The 16,619-nt window shown below is 45.0% G+C and overlaps 1 protein-coding gene across 4 annotated transcripts in view; it reads left to right on the forward strand.

The window, feature by feature from the left end:
* The first annotated feature begins 1,004 nt into the window (after positions 1-1,004).
* TMEM51 (transmembrane protein 51) overlaps positions 1,005-16,619 on the forward strand; it is a 42,011-nt gene continuing 26,396 nt past the window's right edge. Inside the window, exon 1 of one of the 4 annotated variants that reach the window (XM_030185953.1) lies at positions 1,005-1,054. The gene's annotated coding sequence lies outside the window, so the exon portion shown is untranslated. Of the gene's footprint in view, positions 1,055-2,179; positions 2,416-2,897; positions 2,919-16,619 lie in introns of those variants that run through there. The other 3 variants (XM_030185951.1, XM_030185952.1, XM_030185954.1) reach the window with 3 other exon arrangements.

Consider the following 16,619-nt stretch of genomic DNA (forward strand, 5'->3'; position numbering starts at 1 on the left):
ACCGGCTCACAAGAGCCGTTTGTTAAATTTTTAAGAATTTGGGGAGCCGGTTGTTAAAATAGCTACTTTAACAACCGGCTCCTAAAATTTGGGTTTGGATACCCTCCTGGCATCGGCGTCCCCCTCCCCTATGTCTGTGGCTTAGGCTAGGCATATTGTTTCCCCACTTCCCCCCCCCATACCTTTCTGCGCTCAATTTTTGCCCCCCTGCACCTCCTTGCCTCTTGTACTCTGCCGGCCGCGGAGCACTTAATTTTTTTAAAGCCGTGCTGGTATACGTCGGCAGGGAACAGGCTGTTTCAGCTAATCCCGGGGCCTTTCTTCAGCCCTCCGGGGTGGGACAGGCTGAAGGAAGGCCCCTGGGATTGGCTGAAGTAGCCTGTTCCCTGCCGACATATACCAGCACTGCTTTAAAAAAAAAACTGATCACGCCGTGGCCGACAGTGTTGCCAGGTGGGCGGTTTTATCGCCCAATTGGGTGGTTTTCCGCGACCCGCTGCGGGAAATTTTTGCCCGCGGCGGGTTGCGGTTTTTTGGGCTCCTTTTGGGTCGTTTGGGCGGTTTTAAAAGCGTTTTTTTCGGCCGCGGGGGGCGGGGTTAGTGACATTTTGGGCGGAGCCGATGACGGGGAGGCGGGGCCGTGACGGGAGAGGTGGGGCCGATGACGGTGGGGGCGGGGTGATGACGCGGGGGTGGGGGTGTCAGGGGCGGGGTTTGACTTTGGGCGGGTTTTGGGCTGGATTTGGGCTCGATTGGGTGGGAAAAAATTTTTCCACCTGGCAACCCTGGTGGCCGAGTGTGTGCTCGCATGCGCGCCTTCTCGACTTGTTGCCAGTACTTGTCTATGTGCCCCCCCCCTGATCGCAGCTTTTTCACATGGCCTGGCCTGGTCCTCTTGGCTGTGCTGCAGCGCGGAGACAGACGCCAGATGGAAGGTGTCTCTGGTGGCAGGTCCCCTCCCGATCTGCTCTTATTGTCAGAGAGAGCAGATTATCAGGAGAGAGGGACCTGCAGCGCCACCAGAGAGGACGAAGCCGGAGGAGCCACAGAAAGTGTGAGTCTGGGATGGAGGGTGGAGGGAGCCGGAGCAGATCGGATTGGATAAGAGCTGCTGCAACCACATTGTGTTTAATTGTTGGTAGCATTTTTATTTAATTTTATTTATATTTTCAAACATACCAGCCAGCTGCAGCAGCATACGAATGTACTAGAGAAAGTATAACTTTTTATAGGTAGAGTAGTAATTTGTTATAAATCGTAATTAGTGTGCCATTTGGAGGAGGGGCTGGTTACAGGGACACCCTAGCATGTGTTCTATACTTGTAGAGATTTTTTTTCTACTGGTAAAAGGTCCACTAAAAGAGACATCATATTATGAGAATCAGGTGCTCAACATTCAGAGTTTCTATCTATCTATTTACTTATTTTTGCATTTTATCATTAGATTAGAACCTAGGAGCATTTAAAATCTTTCTTTTTTTCTGGAAAGAGTAATGCATTGCCCCCTCCCAGGCTCGCTCCCTGGGTTTAGCCAGCCTTGCAATTTTTTTTTGGGGGGGGCACAGAGGTACACTGGGACCTCTACCCCCCCCAAACAAAAAAGAATTGCAGGGCTGGCTATTACCCAGGGAGAGAGCCTGTTAAAAATGTACCAGCACACCACTGACTGTATCTATGCTAAATATAAAAGTTTTAAAAAGTTACTATATATTAGAGGTTAAATTCCTTCTCCCCACCATTCACAGGCAACAGCAGGAAAGGGTTGTTTTGGGGGTCTTTTTTTTGTATTTTGGGTTCCCCTACATTCTCTAATTCAGGATGGTTGACAAATGTATATAAATAGTTATTTAACTACCTTCCATGATAGAAAGAGAGGAAACACAAAAGGTGAGGCAATCTCTAGTTTGATTCCCAAAAAAAGGCAGGTGAACACTTCCGCATGTGCATACAATACAGTCAGTGGGGTGTTTTTTTTTTTTCGTCTTGCAATCAATTTGGGCTTTCAAAACTAAGGGGAAATTCTTGTCAAATGTGCATACCCGGTATTTCTGGAATGCCAGCTCATTAAATTGTACCTGCAGCAGCAACTCCTCCCTTGTCTGGGTTGGAGTGTGTGTGATCACGCTTCCGAGGGCAGGGCTCTGGCTCTCGAGGCGGGAGAGGTGAGAGAGGAGGTTTTCCCGGAGGCTGTACTCCTCCACGCCTCAAACTTCCTCTGTCTTGTTGAGTGGGCGAGGAGGATAAACATAAAGGCAGGAAGAGAAAAAAAAAAAGGTTTCGTGCTTTCCTAAGACTGTTTGGAAGGACGGACAGCGGTGCTCCGAGGTTACAGCCGTCCTTGTCCACGAGTATCGCAGCCTTATACAGGTACAAGTGGAGGGCGCCATCAGGTGCGCAGCTTGGTGTATAATATAGGTGAGTGGAGCCTGGACTACAGGTGAAGTGGGGGTGGAGGAGTGCGTGGCTGTCGCGAGGAGCACAGCCTGGAGTATAGGTGGGTGTCGCGAGGACAACAGCCTGGAATACAGGTGTGAGGGGCGCGAGCACAACAGCCTGGAGTACAGGTGTGAGGGGCACGAGGACAACAGCCTGGAATACAACGCTATACAAATGTTAGTAGTAGTAGTAGTAATGAGGGGCGCGAGGAGCAAATCGGGAGGGAGGCGTCGCGAGGACAACAACAGCCTGGCGTACAGATGGGCGTCGCGAGCACAACAGCCTGGGGTACAGGTGTGAGGGGCGCGAGGAGCAAACCAGGAGGGAGGGAGGGAGGCGTCGCGAGGACAACAACAGCCTGAAGTAAAGATGGGTGTCGCGAGCACAACAGCCTGGAGTACAGGTGTGTGGGGCGTGCGGGTGCCTCGAGGAGCAGAGCCTGGCGTACAGGTTAGAGTCCTCCAGTTGTATGTTAGGCGGAGGTAAGCGCCGGGCCCTTATCTCTTAAAGGGGCGATATATCAAATGCATTACCCTTGCTCTTCCACAGTTTCGTCCTTTTTTCCAAGTAGAGCCCTGATTTGAAGGAACAGCTGACTTTTGTTGTTGTTTAACTCTGGGGTTATTTCCACTGAAGGAGCAAAACAGCAAAAGTAGAGGCTGACAAATGTGCAAACCAATAGGGAGATAATCTCAAATAACAGTTTATTCAGAATATTCATATCAATATCAAGGACCCCACACGGTCCGTGTTTCGGCGCCAAAGCGCCTGCCTCAGGGGTCACAATCAACTTTCTCTGAGGAGAAGCTGATAGGTGTTTGCTGATCGGTTGGCTGTTCCTTTGTTCTCTCTGTGGATTTCTCCTGTTTTTTCAGATTATCTCCCTATTGGTTTGCACATTTGTCAGCCTCTACTTTTGCTGTTTTGCTTTGACTTTCCGTGGAGGCTCCTCCTGTCTTCTTGGATTTGCTCTTCACCCACTGAAGGAGCAGCCAACAGATAATGTCCCAACGACGAATAACTCGCTGGTTAGTTATAACGATACTATGTTGCTTTTTCATATAGTTCGCAAATTTCTTCATGGATTCAATGCGGACTGCAAAGCAGAAGTCCTGAATGCAAGGAGAATTACATTGTAACATTAAAACAAAGTAAAATGCAATTAAATTATATCCTCAAACAAATAACGTTTTTAGGGCTTTAGGACATAATTCATAGGAGCCAATTTGCTTTAATTGGAGAGGAAGCCTATTCTATTCTTTAGCCCCTTGATAGGCATAAGTAGATTCTAACATCAGTCTGTGATGAACATTTTGAACTGATAGAAAGTTCAATTTAAAAGTTGTGTATTCCGAGCAGAGATGGCCAACTTGGAATATTAAAAGAATGTACCAATCTATACAAAATCCAACAAGGAGCCACTCAATTCACCAGGACTCTGTCAGGGGTAGAGAAATTTCAGAAACTTCTGTACCCCAACACAGCTTCTGCAAAAACGAGAGGCCCCTTGTTGGGTATTATTTCATCCGGTACTAGCTGTACTGCATGCATACATTGAAAACGCCATAGTTAAGTTTGTGTTTTGCTTATCATGCAGGGGGGGGGGTGTTGTGTGTGTGTTTCAGACCAGTCCTCCCAGTTCAGTTGGTCTTTGTTGGTCTTTGTGTTCACACTGGCTTGTAGTGACTTTTCGTCTGACATACTGTGACTGTTCACATTTTTTGTGGTGGAAGTGGTTTTTGTTTTTTTTTTTTGTTAATGCCATTTGGCATTTTTTTTGTCTACCTGAATTATGCTGTTTGGTTGTGACTATTAGTTTGCCTGGGAATGGGATAGTATCTGCTATAGTCCTGTGATAATATCTGCTATAGTCCATGTAATTGAGACTTTTTTTTTTTGTCTTGGATGAGGTGGTTAACTTTGAAGCTATACTTCTGTTTGGGGGGGGGGGGGGGGGGCGTGTGTCCAGTCCTTCATTTGTGCTGGGTTTTTTTGCACTATATTTGTAACATAGTAGATGACGACAAAAAAAGACCTGCACAGTCCATCCAGTCTGCCCAACAAGATAAACTCATATGTGCTACTTCTTGTGTATATCTGACCTTGATTTGCAGATGCAAGCTTAGAAGTCTGCCCAGCACTAGCCCCGCCTCCTACCACCGTCTCTGCCACCCAATCTCGGCTAAGCTTTTGAGGATCCATTCCTTCTGAACAGGATTCCTTTATGTTTATCCCACGCATTTTTGAAGTCCGTTACCGTTTTCATCACCACCACCTCCCGCGGGATGGCATTCCAAGTATCCACCAACTCTTTCTGTGAAAAAATAACTTCCTGACATTTTTCTTGTCTGCCCCCTTCAATCTCATTTCATGTCCTCTAGTTCTTCCGCCTTCCCATCTACAGAAAAGGTTCGTTTGCGGATTTATACCTTTCAAATATTTGAACGTCTGTATCATATCACCCCTGTTTCTCCTTTCCTCCAGGGTATACGTGTTCAGGTCAGCAAGTCTCTCCTCATACGTCTTGTGACGCAAATCCCATACCATTTTCGTAGCTTTTCTTTGCATCGCTTCAATTCTTTTTACATCCTTAGCAAGATACGGCCTCCAAAACTGAACACAATAGTCCAGATGGGGCCTCACCAACGACTTATACAGGGGCATTAAAACCTCTGTTCTTCTGCTGGTCACACCTCCTCTATACAGCCTAACAACCTTCTAGCTACGGCCACCGCCTTCTCACACTGTTTCGTCGCCTTCAGATCCTCAGATACTATCACCCCAAGATCCCTTTCCCCGTCCGTACCTATCAGACTCTCACCGCCTAACACATACGTCTCCCGTGGATTTCTACACCCCTAAGTGCATCACTTTGCATTTCTTCACATTGAATTTTAATTGCCAAACCTTAGTCCATTCTTCTAGCTTCTGCAGATCCTTTTTCATGTTTTCCACTCCCTCCCGGGTGTCCACTCTGTCACAAATCTTAGCATCATCTGCAAAAAGGCAAACTTTACCTTCTAACACTTCAGCAATGTCACTCACAAATATATTGAACAGAATCAGCCCCAGCACCGATCCCTGAGGCACTCCACTACTCACCTTTCCATTGTCCGAGCGAATTCCATTAACCACCACCCTCTGGCGTCTGTCCGTCAACCAGTTCCTAATCCAGTTCACCACGTCTGGTCCTATTTTCAGCCTGTCAGGTTTATTCAAGAGCCTCCTGTGGGGAACCGTGTCAAAAGCTTTGCTGAAATCTAAGTAGATTATGTCTATAGCACGTCCATGATTCAATTCTCCGGTCACCCAGTCAATGAGATTCGTTTGGCACGATTTACCTTTGGTTTGTGTATAGGTCACATGTATGCCAGCAAGTTGAGCAGGGAATTTTGATATTTGATTGTATGGTAGTTTGCCCTGTTTCCGGAAGAAATAAATTGATGCACAACCAAATATGCCAATTAACATTAATGGAAGCGACTTTCACAGCGATCCAACATCAGTCAACTATCTAAACTCAGTTTGACAGCAAAACTTAAATGAATTGTAACCTTGACATTTGGAGGTTAGTTGCATTGATTACTTCCAGAATGAGTTGTGTTGCTAATAAAGGTCATGAGTTTAGTTTCTTAGAATACTGTCAAAGTTCATCTTCAGGAAAGCGAATTATAGTGTCAAAGCCCCATGCAGCTGTGAAATCATATTTTAGTAAATATGAACATTTACTGTGAGAAATACATTGACTGTGATAAAGGGGGTAGGACAACTTCCCTATGAGGAAAGGCTAAAGTGGCTAGGGCTCTTCAGCTTGGAGAAAAGGCAGCTGAGGGGAGATATGATAGAGGTCTATAAAATAATGAGTGGAGTTGAATGGGTAGATGTGAAGCGTCTGTTTACACTTTTGAAAAATATTAGGACTACGGGGCATGCGATGAAGCTACAATGCAGTAAATTTTAAAACGAATTGGAGAAAAGTTTTCTTCACTCAACGTGTAATTTAAACTCTGGAATTCGTTGCCAGAGAATGTGGTAAAGGCGGTTAGCTTAGCGGAGTTTAAAAAAGGTTTGGACAGCTTCCTAAAGGAAAAGCCTATAGACCGTTTTTAAATGGAGTTGGGAAAAATCCACTATTTCTGGGATAAGCAGTATAAAATGTTTTGTACATTTTTGGGATCTTGCTGGGTATTTGTGACCTGGATTGGCCACTGTTGGAAACAGGATGCTAGACTTGATGGACTTTTGGCAATACTTATGTACGCACAATAGAAACATGACGGCAGATAAAGGCCATATGTCCCATCTATTCTGCCCATCCTCTGTAACCCCTAATTCTTCCTGTTCCTAAGCGATCCCACATGCTTATCCCATGCCTTTTTAAATTCTGGAACAGTCCTCGACTCCACCACCTCCACCGGGAGGCCATTCCACGCCTCCACCACCCTTTCTGTGAAATAATACTTCCTTAGGTTACGCCTAAACCTATTCCGTCTTAACTTTGTCCTATGCCCCCTCATTCCTGAGCTCTCCTCCTTTTGAAAAAGGCTCTCTTCCTGTACATAAATGCCCTTGTCATTCCAAATGAAAGAAAACTGTCCATCTTCCCCTTACAGGATATTGCGTTGTGTGTATTACATTTGTTACTAAAGAAAGCATGACTGGTTGGTAATATGCATTTTTTTTTCTTCTCTGCCCCACTGTTCTGGGGAAGAGAGATTTGCTGCTGAAAAATGCAGGAATGTGCTCATTACTCAAGCAGTGAATTATCTTTTATGTTTGTACTTAAACCAGCTAGTGTGCAATCCTTTGTCTGCCTGACTTTTTTTTTTTTTTAATAAGTTTGTCTTGAAGGTTGAAAAGGTAATAAGCATATGACCTTCAGTGCCATTTCCCCATTATTTTTAACATCTGCCTTTTTGTTTCTGACTTCCCTTGGTACTGCTGTGTGTGCTCAGAATGCCTCATTTTTGGCAAGGAAAAGCTGCTACTGATTGGAAGGACTGTCAGCAGCCTATAATATATTTGACTTGGTGTTGATCAGACTACAACTCTACGTAGAGAAGAGATTTTTTTTTCTGATATATATATATATACACTTATTCCTAAATAAGAAATGTCAATGAAAAATCAGCTGTTGAGCAGTCTCTTGTGCAGAGGCTGTCTGCATGATCATACTGACTTAGTCGTCTATCAAATTAACTTTCCTTTATGCTGCTAGACCAGTCCAGCCTAGTAGGTTATATCCCTCAGTGGCAGATGGTAGACGTAAATTTAGAATCGTCACTTCTGTGCCTCCGGCAGTTGATGACTCCATCTGTGTACCAATGCCAAAGCTATCAGTAATAGACAAAAATAAAGCAGTTGTCTTTCTGGGAAAACCCCAGAAGATTTTGAAAACTGTTTACAGTTTTAGTGGCAGGTGTGGAACCCAAGGAGTATCCTGAATCTTTCTGGTCTGGACTGGTCTAGTCGGACTCGAAGACAGGAAATGATCAGGTAAGAGTAAATTTCACCATACCTAAGTTCATGGAGTCCACCCTTCTTTGTAATTTCTCAGTAGGTCCTTTTTCTCATGGGAAGTGTTTGCAAATTGGGTTGGTTCGGTCACTCCTTAAGTCTCATTTTATGGTAATCTAGTTGAAGGTGGAAGACAGTGTGGATTTGCAGACAGGTCTGTAACACAGTAACAACAACAACAACAACATAAAAGAAAGTGAGCAGTGGGTACGTTGCTGTCGTTAACATCATTTTATTTGTGGCTGCCTTTCCCTTTAAAAGCTCAAGTAAATTTAGTCGTATCTGGGTTTGCGAGTGGAGGAGTGGCCTAATGGTTAAGGTGGTGGACTTTGGTCCTGGGGAGCTGAGGAACTGAGTTCGATTCCCAGGGCCGGTCTTAGGCCGAGGCGGCCGCATAGGGCCCCGCGCGGCACGCCTCAGTCAGCCTCTTCCCAGGGCACCGACGTAAACGACAACCCAGGTAAGCATGGCATGGCGCCGCCGCGCCATGCTTACCGCCACCCTGCCCGCCCTCTTCTTCTCCCCCCAACCAAGGGGAACGATAATTTTTCTTTTAAATTTACCCTCCGTCGCCAGAATCCAGCACAGCAGCGAGCGTCAGTGAAAACGCTCCTCCCCTCCCGAGTCCCCCTGACGTCTGTAGCAGAACAGAAGCTCTTCCTGATTCGTTCATTCTCATTGTCCCGCCTCCGGGGGCGGGACAATGAGAATAAACGAATCAGGAAGAGCTTCTGTTCTGCTACAGACGTCGGGGGGACTCGGGAGGGGAGGAGCGTTTTCACTGACGCTGCTGTGCTGGATTCCTGGCGGCGATGGAGGGTAAATTTAAAAGAAAAGTTAACCTTCCTTGGTTGGGGGGGAGAAGAGGATGGCAGGAGAGGGCAGGGGGAATAGGAGGGTCGCTGGACATGGTGGCAGGAGAGGGGGGTTTCTGGACAGGATGGCAGGGGCAGGCAGGGAGGACAGGAGGGTTTCTGGACATAGGTGGATGGCAGGGGAGGGCAGAGGGGACAGGAGGGTCGCTGGACATGGGTGGATGGCAGGGGAGGGGGGTTTCTGGACATAGGTGGATGGCAGGGAGGACAGGAGGGTCGCTGGACATGGGTGGATGGAGGAGAGAGAAGAAATGCTGGACATGGATGGAGGCAAGGGAAGAGCGAGGAAGGAGATGAGGTGAGGGAAAAGGAAGAGAGGAGAAAAAGTGCACATGGATATAGAAAATAGGCAGAAGCTGGATCCACTGGACAGTCAAGTCTGCGGAGGACCCAGCTTTTACTTACGGATGTAGGGCAAGAAATGATGAAGAAGAAAGGCGGAAAGTAAAGAAATAAATGGAAAGGAAGCCCTGGAAACGGAGTTAAGAGGACAGATAGCAGCACAATCAGATACTGAGCCAGCATGATCAGAAAAACAGTCACCAGACAACAAAGGTAGAAAAAACTATTTTATTCAGGATTTATTAATTGGAATATGTCAGTTTTTGGAAATGTGCATCTGTGATATTTTTCATGTAAGTTTCAATTTTTGTAGTATTGCTGCATGCTGATTCTGACTTCTTGAGGTTACTTTCCAGTTCAGTATTTTGCCTTCATGTGTTTTTCAGATGTGATCAAGGAAGGTGCAGTATTCTGCTAGCGTATAGTTTGCAGCCATTTTTGTTTTTTGTTTTTTTTTTTTCACTAGGTTGTGCACTGGTGTTTTAGAGCCCGGTGTAATTAAAGCTGGTGTAATTAAAGTTGGCTTTCCATGCCACGCATAAGGTTGTAGCTCGTCTTGTCCTTGGAATTAGTGCTGTTTATGGTTTCATGATAGCATTTTGCTTATTATTTCAATCAGTTTTTTTGTACAAGTTTAGCGTCATTTGTCTTTATTTGAAATTTCATAATTAAAAATTTTTTTCTAAAAATGGAATAATCTTATCAATGGGGTGGGGCTAGGGTGGGGGCGGAGCCAGGCTGGGGCGGAGCTAGGGTGGGCGGGGCTAGGATGGGGCCCCACCAAATTGATCTGCATAGGGCCCCGCACTTGCTAAGACCGGCCCTGTCAATTCCCACTTCAGGCACAGGCAGCTCCTTGTGACTCTGGGCAAGTCACTTAACCCTCCATTGCCCCATGTAAGCCGCATTGAGCCTGCCATGAGTGGGAAAGCGCAGGGTACAAATGTAACAAAAATAAAATAGATACTATTGGAGATTCTACATGGAATGTTGCTATTACTGGAGAGTCTACATGGAATGTTGCTATTCCACTAGCAACATTCCATGTAGAAGGCTGCGCAGGCTTCTGTTTCTGTGAGTCTGACGTCCTGCACGTACGTGCAGGACGTCAGACTCACAGAAGCAGAAGCCTGCGCGGCCATATTGGTAATCTGCAAGGTCCGACTTCTACATGGAATGTTGCTAGTGGAATAGCAACATTCCATGTAGAATCTCAAATAGTAGCAGCAGTGGAGGAGTGGCCTAGTGGTTAGGGTGGTGGACTCTGGTCCTGAGGAACTGAGTTCAATTCCCACTTCAGGCACAGGCAGCTCCTTGTGACTCTGGGCAAGTCACTTAACCCTCCATTGCGCCATGTAAGCCGCATTGAGCCTGCCATGAGTGGGAAAGCGCAGGGTACAAATGTAACAAAAATCAAATAGATACTATTGGAGATTCTACATGGAATGTTGCTACTATTGGAGAGTCTACATGGAATGTTGCTACTATTGGAGATTCTACATGGAATGTTGCTATTCCACTAGCAACATTCCATGTAGAAGGCTGCGCAGGCTTCTGTTTCTGTGAGTCTGACGTCTTGCACGTACGTGCAGGACGTCAGACTCACAGAAGCAGAAGCCTGCGCGGCCATATTGGTGATCTGCAAGGGCCGACTTCTACATGGAATGTTGCTAGTGGAATAGCAACATAGTAGCAACAGTGGAGGAGTGGCCTAGTGGTTAGGGTGGTGGACTTTGGTCCTGGGGAACTGAGGAACTGAGTTTGATTCCCGGCACAGGCAGCTCCTTGTGACTCTGGGCAAGTCACTTAACCCTCCATTGCTCCATGTAAGTCACATTGAGCCTGCCATGAGTGGGAAAGCGCAGGGTACAAATGTAACAAAAATAAAATAGATACTATTGGAGATTCTACATGGAATGTTGCTACTATTGGAGATTCTACATGGAATGTTGCTATTCCACTAGCAACATTCCATGTAGAAGGCTGCGCAGGCTTCTGCTTCTGTGAGTCTGCAGAAGCCTGCGCAGCCACATTGGTGATCTGCAAGGGCCGACTTCTACATGGAATGTTGCTAGTGGAATAGCAACATTCCATGTAGAATCTCAAATAGTAGCAACAGTGAAGGAGTGGCCTAGTGGTTAGGGTGGTGGACTTTGGTCCTGAGGAACTGAGTTTGATTCCCACTTCAGGCACAGGCAGCTCCTTGTGACTCTGGGCAAGTCACTTAACCCTCCATTGCCCCATGTAAGCTGCATTGAGCCTGCCATGAGTGGGAAAGCACGGGGTACAAATGTAACAAAAAAAAATGTATTCTGTTCAGCTTTATCTTTTTTTTTTTTTTGGGGGGGGGGCATATTGATATTTTTTCCAAGACTGCCTTTAATGGCAAAATGTTCAATAATTTCACCACTCTGTTAGTGGATGCTGCCCTTTTACAAAGATTACTTGTAAGGTATGTGCATGAATGGGTACCACCCGGTCAAAAGAAACCAGACAAAAAAAGTTCCAGACATAAAAGTTCTCGACATAAAAGTCCCAGACAAAATAGACTCCTGACAAAAGGGCTTGTTGAAATAGATTTACTTTTCAATGGTATGAATTTCAAGGGTAAATTACTGAGAGAGATTAACAATCTTATTTTGTCTTGGGTTCCTTTTGTTATGGGTTTTTTTGGGACTTTTTTTTTTTTTTCATAGTCTGTTTTGTCGGTTTTTTTTGGTATGGTCTATTATTATAACGGGGTGCCGCATGAACAATGTCTTTATAAGCAAATCACCATCTCCCTACATCAGGGCTTCCCAAATCAGACTTGGGGGCAAGAGCGTAGCCAGACGGCAAATTTAGGGTGGGCCTGAGCCCAAAGAGGGTGGGCCAAAAAACTCATCTCTTCTCCACCCTCCTCCGGTGCTCTCCCCACTCGCCTTTGACCTCACTGGTGTTAATTTCTTCCCTAATCAAACCAAAAGAAATACATGAGCTGGTGGGGATCTGCAAGCCCCACTACCTGAAGACCACCTCCCAGTAGAATGAATACTTACATCCTGCACAGCTGGTGGTAATGTCACAGAAAGCTGCTCACATGGCCAGGCTCTGCGTAAGCATGCAAACTCAGCGACACTGCTGGTTGACTAGGGTGTAAGTGCTCTTTCTGCCGGGAGGAGATATTTGGCTGGCGGGACTTGTGGATCCCCGCCAGCCTCACCTACGGAGCACTGATTTTGGGTGGGCCTGACCCCAAAGTGGGTGGGCCCCAGCCCACCCAGGCCCACCCATGGCTACGCCACTGCTTGGAGGGCACCATAACTAAATGATATTGGAGACTCAACATATGCGTATTCATTGTGGAAACCCTGTGGGATCCCCAGGGACATTTTGGGAAGTTCTGTTCTACGTTTAAATTAGCTCTAGCACGAAAATGCTTTTCTTGGCTTGGTGGCTTCTTTCTTCTAACATTTGAATGCCTTTCTGGAGGATACCCAAAACTGAATCCCCTATTGTTCCCTGGTGAGGAACTTGTAAAATGAAAGTTGAAAGTTGTTTTTGTACTTGTCCACACACACGCTTTTGCATGCCAGTGTATACCTTGCTGCTGCTCACTGGTTTTGCAGATGGTTTTTCAGTTTAAATCCAGTGATATGACAAGGATATCTTCTAATGTTTTTTTTTGCACAAATTGGTGTGTTGGTGTGGATTAAGGTCATTGTGCTGATACTCATCTGTGCATACTGTACAGTTGTGGTTACACAGCAATACTCTCTTATCTTATGAATCTGTGATTTGCCACCTGACATCTGTGATTTCAGGTTTGTTCTCATAGGGAATATTTAAATGTCCTCTTGTGCAAAGTGGTGTTTTGCTGATATAAAATTGTCCTTGAGATCTCAGTGCAGCTCATAAGGGTTATGCCTGTTGCTGTTGGTACCTGGTTGGAACTGAATCAATATAAAACGTAGGTATCGGTAGGGAAACAGGAGCACCTAACACTGCTTCATCAGTGAAATACAATCCCTGGATTCATCTCAGACAGACTGAGCATGGAGCCTAGAAGGTTTGACCAATCATTAAATTGGAAGAGTGTGGGTGATTGAGATAAGTGTTGCTATCTTCAGGGTGCTGGACTGCTTTTTAGCCTACTCTTAACTTAAGGAGGTAGATTGAGAAGCCACATCTGACTAGGGTGGTGGAGACTGACAGAGACTGGAGTAACGGGGCATAGAATAAGCATGGGAAAAACAGCACGTGTTTAAAGCATTGTACTCTGTTGAATCAACAATGGGTCTTGGAATTGCCAGAATGAATGACAAAAGTAATTAGTTTAAAACAATTTTTTTTGTATTGATTTATTGAAAAAAAAAATACAGATGTTAAAGCATTAACATCTAGAGAGGGGAATAACTAGTAAGGTAATTAAATTTGCTGATGATACAAAGTTATTTAAAGTTGTTAAATTGCAAAGAGGATTGTGAAAAATTGCAAGAGGACCTTACGAGATTGGGCATCCAAATGGCAGATGACGTATAATGTGAGCAAGTGCAAAGTGATACATATGGAACCCAAACTATTGCTACTTGATGCAGAGTTCCGCATTAGGAGTCATCAACAAGGAAAAGCATCTAGGTCTCATTGTTGATGATACTTTGAAACCCTCTACTCGGTGTGCAGCGGTGGCTTAAGAAAGCAAATAGAATGTTAAGTAGTATTAGGAAAGGAATGGGAAGTAAAAATGAGAATGTTATAAAGCCTTTGTATCGCTCCATGGTGGCACCCACACCTTGAAAACTGTGTGCAATTCTGGTCACCACGTCTCTAAAAAGATATAGTAGAATTTAGAAGGGCAATGAAAATGATAAAAGGGGACGGGAAAGACTGAAGTGGTTAGGGCTCTTCAGCTTGGAGAAGAGACAGCTGAGGGGAGATATGATAGAGATCTATAAAATAATGAGTGGAATAGGTAGACACAAATCACTTGTTTACTCTTTCAAAAATACTATGACTGGGGGACATGCAATGAATCTTTTAAGTAGGAAATTTAAAACTGGAGAAAATGTCTTTACTCGACATGCAATTGAACTCTGGAATTAATTGCCAGAGAATATGGTAAAAAGCAGTTAGCTTAGCTTAGAATTTTAAAAAGGTTTTGATAACTTCCTAAAAGAAAAGGCCATAAGTCATTGTCAAGATGACTTGGGGGAAAATCCTCTATCATCTCTCAATTCCCAACTTGTGAGACAGTGTAGTTGATTTTTCCAGTGCCAACAAGCTGGAGGATCAGATGTCCAGTATTGTAGTATACATTTTACAAAATAAAAGCGTTCTCCACCTCTTATCTTTCGCCTTAAAAGAACCCAGTTTATTCAATACCAATTGTTCTACTGAGCCCAAAACATCCGAAATTGAGGCCATATATCTCGCCAATCTAGCCCAAAAGGATTGCATCATTGGACAAGTCAGTGACATAAAGTGTTGTCCTCCCCTTTGCATTTAAGACAGATAAGGGACTGAACCCTACCCAACTGATAATGTTTTTGAGTAAAATAAACCCTATGAAGTACCTGGAAACGATATTCCTGAAGCCACACCATCATTATGAGCTCTGGTATGCCCTTAATATTTGCCAACACATCCCAATCATCTAATCCAGTGTTAAGATCTCTAGCACCTTTTTGCTGTACCACCCCTAAACTCTTCCCACATTTAATTTTGTCAAGGCCTTATGAATTCCAGACATAGAGATCTCATGCTCTGAAAATATCATTAAAGAATTCCCTTAGCTATACTCCCATCCCCTGCTAATCTGATTCCTTGGCCAGAGAGGCAGTATAGTGTTGAACCTGGCAGTAAGCAAACCTATTCCCATACGTAACATCTATACATTGCTGAAGGTTCTCAAAAGCTATGGTTACCATCCTTGGTTAAAAGGTTTTCCAGTAAGGTGATACCACTTCTTTCCCATTCCACAAACATAGTAACATAGTAGATGACGGCAGAAAAAGACCTGCATGGTCCATCCAGTCTGCCCAACAAGATAAACTCATGTGTGCTACTTTTTGTGTATACCTTACCTTGATTTGTACCTGTCCTTTTCAGGGCACAGACCATGTAAGTCTGCCCAGCACTATCCCCGCCACCGGCTCTGCCACCCAATCTCGGCTAAGCTCCTTAGGATCCATTCCTTCAGAACAGGATTCCTTTATGTTTGTCCCACGCGTGTTTGAATTCTGTTACCGTTTTCATTTCCACCACCTCCCGTGGGAGGGCATTCCAAGCATCCACTACTCTCTCTCTCTGAAAAAATACTTCCTGCCATTTTTTTTGAGTCTGCCCCCCTTCAATCTCATTTCATGTCCTCTCGTTCTACCTCCTTCGCATCTCCGGAAAAGGTTTGTTTGCAGATTAATACTTTTCAAATATTTGAACGTCTGTATCATATCACCCCGGTTTCTCCTTTCTTCCAGAGTATACATGTTCAGGTCATCAAGTCTCTCCTCATATGTCTTGTAATGCAAATCCCATACCATTCTCGTAGCTTTTCTTTGCACCGCTTCAATTCTTTTTATATCCTTCGCAAGGTACGGCCTCCAAAAGGCAGGATTGTCCATCTCAGGTTCAAAAGCTACATTCCCTCTCAATGAAAGTTGGTCGGCGACCAGCAGGTCCCCCCAACCCCTAGCCTGAATGAGCCCTCTCCACACATTCTACAATGAGTTCAGGACTATACTCTTCTTAAAACGCTGGGGAGGTTGGGCACCTGGAATGTGAAGCAAAAAGTAAAAATTGTAAGGAGCATAGAAGCAGGGGCGTAGCCAGACAGCAGATTTTGGGTGGGCCTAGGCAAGAAGTGGGTGGGCACCAAATGTTCTCTCCTCCACCCCCACATCAAAACAATATCTCAGCTGGTGGGAAAATGCTTCTCTCCAGTCTCCACCTTGGTAGTCTGCAGCAGGCATGCGCTGAAAACTGAGCATATAAAGGTGCCAGTGTTGTGGAGAGCAGCATTTTCATTACCATGTGCTACTGTTGGATGGGCCTGAGCCCTAAGTGGGTGGGCCCCGGCCCACCTGTGGCTACGCCACTGCATAGAAGGCCTTTTCCATATCAGTAAGAGTAAAATGACACTTCATAAGCATCTAATCTCTAATGTGTCTCAGCAAGCAAGCGTGATTGTACATCTTAAAGTTTGGCATATCCGGCCTCCTCCCCCCCCCCCCCCCCGAGCCACCGAGCATGAAATGGAACCTCAGTTTGGGTTTCCTAATATTAAACAGAAGAGTCTAGTGTTAATATAAAAAACAGAGGGGGATAAGTGGTCAGCCCTGCCTTATGCCCCACAGTATTGGGAAAACTGATTCAGTGCCATTAACCAAATGTTTTGCCCTGGGGGGAGAATAAAGAGCCCTGATCATGGATACAAGCTGACCATTAACCCATGTTTATCTAAGGTGGTGTAAA

Source organism: Microcaecilia unicolor, chromosome 13 (assembly GCF_901765095.1).
Source record: "Microcaecilia unicolor chromosome 13, aMicUni1.1, whole genome shotgun sequence".
NCBI lineage: Eukaryota > Metazoa > Chordata > Amphibia > Gymnophiona > Siphonopidae > Microcaecilia > Microcaecilia unicolor.